This window comes from Canis lupus, chromosome 11 (genome assembly GCF_003254725.2).
Source record: "Canis lupus dingo isolate Sandy chromosome 11, ASM325472v2, whole genome shotgun sequence".
Classification (NCBI taxonomy): Eukaryota; Metazoa; Chordata; class Mammalia; order Carnivora; family Canidae; genus Canis; species Canis lupus.
Genome location: NC_064253.1, coordinates 61,003,582 through 61,009,488, shown reverse-complemented (window position 1 = coordinate 61,009,488; position 5,907 = coordinate 61,003,582).

Sequence of the window (5,907 nt, the reverse complement as noted above, 5' to 3'; positions counted from 1 at the left end):
AGAAAGTCAATGATGCTCAGTCTAGGGACATCTCTGAGGCCTGTCCCATCCAGAATGTTACCGTACCATGTGATAAGACTGGGGACATTCGAGGACCCCCCGCTACAGTTCCTATCCCAGGTTCCTTCCTCCCTATGGATTTGGCTCATTTTGTGACCTCTGTGATCACATAGATGTTGTGCTCAACATCTACCTCCTTGGGTAGAGTATTAAAGAGACACCAAGAAACTGGATCTTATACCAACAGATCCTCAGCTTTAACCTTATCTAGTTACTTATTAGTCCAAATTGAAAGGAGCTGAAGGGAAGGCCAAAAGATGTCACTGATATGACAACCTCTCTAAACTTCTCTTAGAGACCCAATGGTTTCAATAACTGATTAGCCCATCCCTTTCCACATATTTTCCAGTCACCACTGTTAAATACTTCAAAACTCATTCTTTCTGCAGTGCCCATATGAGATGTGATGTCTCCCAATTGCTGCCACAATTGTATGCTCTCAGGTATGTTAGTGGTTGGTGGAAAGAGAACATGTGCACACATGTACTTGTGCTCACATGCACACATACACACACCATAAGGTAAAATTAAGTCTTAGTTTATTTAGTGAAAGATATAAAAAAACATACCCTGTAGTGACCTGACTGCTGGAGCAGATGCTAAATATTCAGCACAGCACTCCACTTCTCCCAGAGTGGGGAGAGGGTCACAGTGTCCCTAAGACTATGTGCAAAGTAGAGTCCTGCTGAATCCAAGAGATTTAATTCTTTGCTGTTCCACAGTGTTTTTAAACCTGATTTGTATCACTAGTTAGAAAGAATTGATATGAATAGTCTAAACTGAATATAGGAAGAAAATGCAATCCCATATCCAGTGAAGAAAAATACTGTCCATTTCCTTAGACACTCTTCTTCCTCCTCAACTGCAGAGGAGCTAAAACCAGGAGGAGACAGGTAGGAGATGTGGAGGAGTAGATTTCCTGTCGTGTGCATGCAAGCACATGCACAGACACACACACTCACAAGAACCAATGCTCTGAACCATAGTTCATGCTCAAGCCAAGGTGGAAGCGGGAAGCAGAGTCTAAAGAGAGCAACTAACAGTTGCTCCTGCAGGCTCACTTTCAAGCCTGCCTCTGCAGGACAGCGTCCTCAAAGTGTCTTGCTGTGGGATTACCCCCAACTTGGTGCTTTTAAACAGGAGGACTTTGTTTTGCAAGGTTGTGTCTGATTACCCAATAGCGTTATTGGGTAATATGCCTGCTCCATGATGTTCCATTAAAGTGGTCAGGATTTAAAATATTAAGAATTCCCACATCTGACATTTATCCAAAGGATACAAAAATAGTGATTCAAAGGGGTACATGCACCCCGATGTTTATAGCAGCAATGTCCACAATAGCTAAACTATGGAAGAGCCCAGATGTCCATTGACAGATATATGAATAAAGAGAGAGACTATAGATATATAGTCACCTCTTCTTTATCCATTTATATATTTGTTCATATACATATGAATATATGTATATATAAGTCCATATATATATTATATATATATATATAACTCACCATCAGAATGAATGAAATCTTGGCATTGCCATTTGCAATGCTGTGGATGAAACTAGAGGGTATTATGTTAAGCAAAATAAATCAGAGAAATACCAAATGATTTCATTCATATGTATAATTTAAGAAACAAAACAGAGGAACAGAGAGGAAGGGAAGGAAAAAGAAAATAAGATAAAAACAGAAAGGGAGATAAACCATAAGAGATTCTTAACTATAGGAAATAAACAGGGTTGCTGGAGTGGAGTTGGGAGGGTAACTGGGTGATGGGCATTAAGGAGGGCCCTTGAGGAAATGAGCACTGGGTGTTATATGCAACTGATGAATTACTAAATTCTACTCTGAAACTAATAATACAGTATATGTTAACTAAATTGAATTTAAATTAAAAATAATTTTTAATAAATTTAAAAAAAGAATTCCCACACCTGAAACTAATGCAACATTGTGTGTCAACTATAGTTCAATTTAAAGGATAATTTTTTAAATTTAAAAATACAAAAGGAATTAAGAATTTTGACTCACACACAAAATGTGTCTGTGAAAAGCAGTAATTTTGAATAAAAATGACTGGGGCCAAATTCTGACTCTGCAGTGGAAACGTGAGCAAGATAAATAGTCTCCTAAACTTCAGTTTCCTCATCTGTGAAGTGAGAATAACACACATAATTAATATAATGTTAATGATACAGCATTGTTATGAAGATTAGGTGGGCTGATACACTGGAAGCTGCCTTGGCAGTCAAGGAAGCACCCCACCCATGACTCTTAGCTCTTACTCTTATTATTATAGTTTTATGTACATTGTGAAATTCTGAAATAGAGATCCATGTACATACTTCTTTGGCCATAATTCTGATTAATTATTTATGATAGGTTCTAGAAGGATAATTACTTAGGTTGAAGCGTATGGGCATATTGGATGATAATCCTGTCTTTTTCAGTTATCCAGAAAAAGAAAATTCAATTCGACAGTTCGCTTCACTTGACTACCAGGGAATTCTTGAACCCTGGATATTAAATTCTTAAATTTATTTGGCAGATTACAAACCTAAATTTATGTATATTTATGTTAAAATCTAGTGCTCTTTAAGGTCTCTTTGTGATAAGTCATTAGAAAGAAAGAGAAAGAAAAAAAAGAAAAGTTTCCCTATTTATGGTACACCCAACAATCACAGAAGTGAAAGTGGTTTAGGAGACTGTGCACACCCCCCCCCCCCCCCCCCCCCCCCCCCCGCCCCAGCCTCCTGCAATCCTTTGAATGCATTCATTCCTTGGCATTCCTTTCTGACACCTGCCACTTTAAATCCCTTGCTTTGCATTGCCATTGGACTTTTAGATTCCCTCCTTATCTTTGACCTTTTTATTTAAGGATGTGACTTTTAACTAACCTTTGGCCTGTGGGTCAGCAGTTAAGCTGTCCATTCTCCCAGACTCCTTTCATCTTTTGCCTTTTTAAGGACAAAGCCAGTTGTGCATAACTTATACATATTTCACCCATCTCAAGCCATTCTTAGGTGGTGATACTTCCTAAGGCAGGTGCTGCATGTAGAATAGAAATGATGAGAAACAATGCTTTTAAGAAAAGCATTAGACTTTGGGGTTTTCAGGAAAATTCAGCCTATCCAAGTTTCATTTGTGTCCTCTTTTAGGGGAGGCTGCCTTCTTAACAGGGATGGTCTTGATACAGTTTTCTCATTTTGAAAATGAAGTCTCTTGCAGGGCTGTGGTGAGGAGTAAATGTTAGAAACTACCCCTCTCCTTGAGGAAATCTTCGCTTACTGGAGAAGGGGGACAGGCTATACACCAATATTTGTAACCATAGAGTAGAGGAAGTTAGGGTCAGGAAGCACAAAAGGGGATTCTAAGAAAGTTAAGTTTCAATAGAATGGTGGAAATCTAGGAGGACTTTGTGTAAAAGATGGTGTTTAAGAGGAGTCAAGGGGGGATCCCTGGGTGGCTCAGCGGTTTAGCGCCTGCCCTCGGCCCAGGGCATGATCCTGGAGACCCCGGATCAAGTCCCACATCGGGCTCCCTGTGTGGAGCCTGCTTCTGTCTCTGCCTGTGTCTCTGCCTCTCTCTCTCTCTCTGTCTCATGAATAAATAAATAAAAGTCTTAAAAAAAAATAAGAGGAGTCAAGGTTTGTGAAGGAGTGGTGTTTAAGATCAGTCATGAAAGATGTTAGTGGGTGGAATTTGGAGCAGGTGGAGGAGTGAGTAGAATGAGAGAGAATAAGAACATTCATGCATGCAAGTGAAATCATAAGAGAAAACTCAGAAGTATTAAGAAGTAGGACATGTGTAGAGGCCATCAAGTGAGGCAGTTTCATTAGCATGTACAATCTTTTTTTTAAAGATTTATTTATTTATTTATTCATGATAGATGTAGAGAGAGAAAGAGAGAGGCAGAGACACAGGAGGAGGGAGAAGCAGGTTCCATGCTGGGAGCCCAACGCAGGACTCAATCCCGGGACTCCAGGATCGCGCCCTGGGCCAAAGGCAGGCGCCAAACCGCTGAGCCACCCAGGAATCCCCTAGCATGTACAATCTATCTAGGGGATTGTGGAAGATACAAGGAAGGACCAGGCTGCAGAGGGCCTGGAGTAAGGCACTTGTCTCGGTCTGGTGGACAAGACACTGAAGGTTTGATAGCTAGGGAGTGGTCTGACCACAGCAATGGTTTGAGAAGGATAATGAGGGAGCTGTGTGAAAGGTAAAATGAAGAGAGAGCCAGAGGTAGAGAGAGAGACAAAGGGAGAGGAGAGAAAGACTAACCAGGGGATGCTAGATTTTTTTTCTAGAGTAAAGACCATGATGGGGGAGGGGCTGAGAGCCAAAAGCTATAAGAATGAAGAGAGCAGTGCTTAGTAAATTTACGAAATTCTTTTTTTTAAAGAACAATTTCTTTTCTTAAATAATTTATTTGCAATAAATTAATAGTTAAATAGCAAGCCCAATGTTAAAAACGCACGAAACACATTAACAAAAAAAAAATCTTTGGTTAATACATCTAATCACATTCTATAAAGCAGATTAATTCAATTTCAATTAAAAGGCATATGAAGATTACCGAATGCTGTTGTAAAGAGCATAGCAATAAGGTGCTTATCCATTTTCAATCCTAAAAAACTTAGAGGGTGAACAGGGCTGTAGAAAGGTTGGACACAGAGTCAGGAAATCAAGCACTAACTGTCCATGGGACCTCAGAAGGCCACTTCAGAACACTCTGGTCCTGTTTTCTCCTCTGTATATTGAGGAGTAAAACTAGCCAATCTAATGATCTATAAAAATCAATGACCTGGTTTCCAGAAGTTTCCAGTGCCCACAGGAGACTGAACATTTTTTTCAAGTAACGGAGTAGCATAAATGGCATAATCTGTCTAAACTTTTCTGTTTGGTTCAAATGATCCATAAAGAGATATGCCATCGGTGAGCTCTAATGTATTTTAACCATATATTCTTACTACTGCAATTACCAAGCCTTGACTATAAGACACCAAGGAAGACTACAGAGTAATTTTTTAATTAGCTTCCAGTCTCATGGATACCTTGCCAAAGGTTTTGGTCTATGTGTACCTACAATTCCTTTTGACAGTCACTTTAACCCAACACAACCTGATATACCAAAACCTAAGCTCACAAAATAAGAGGTGAATTAGATCAAGTAGTATTTTAACTGTTTATTCATTTATCAATGGAATTTCCTGCAGTTTCTTTAAGTCATTATCCCCCTCATATAGTTTAGTGATAACTCAATCTCCTCACGACTTTTCAGAAGCACCCTCTTACACGTCAGTGGAAAAGCCCCCTGTATACACAGACCTGGCTCCAATAGCAGAAAAGGGGGCATTCATTCTGAGGAGAGCAGTAAAATCCTGCATTCAGGCAAAGAGGTCCTCTGTGCCTTCCTCAGCAACATGTTAATATGAAGCTAATTTAAAAAACGCTGTCAAAAGTGTTATTTTGATTTAATGCCAGATGAGAGAGTAAGTAGTGTTTGATCGACAACTGTCATCAAAGCTTTGAGCTATACTATCAGTTGGTTTGGGGACAAATTTAAGTCCACATCACCTCATAGAAAGAAATGCACATTCAGAGGAAGGCTCCTAGAATCGGTGTGTATGTGTTTCCCTGGACTATTCTGGACCCATAGGAAGTGTACAGAATGCAGTTTAAAGGACCTAGAAGGAAAATATTGTTTGGAGAAATGCACTGGGCTACGAGTGTAAATGCTGTATAGATGTCAATGACATTATGACCTTGCTATCTCGGGGGAATGAGAATTTGAGGGAGCCTCATTGAGCTTTTTTCTGATCACCAAACCAAAGAAACTCACTTCAAC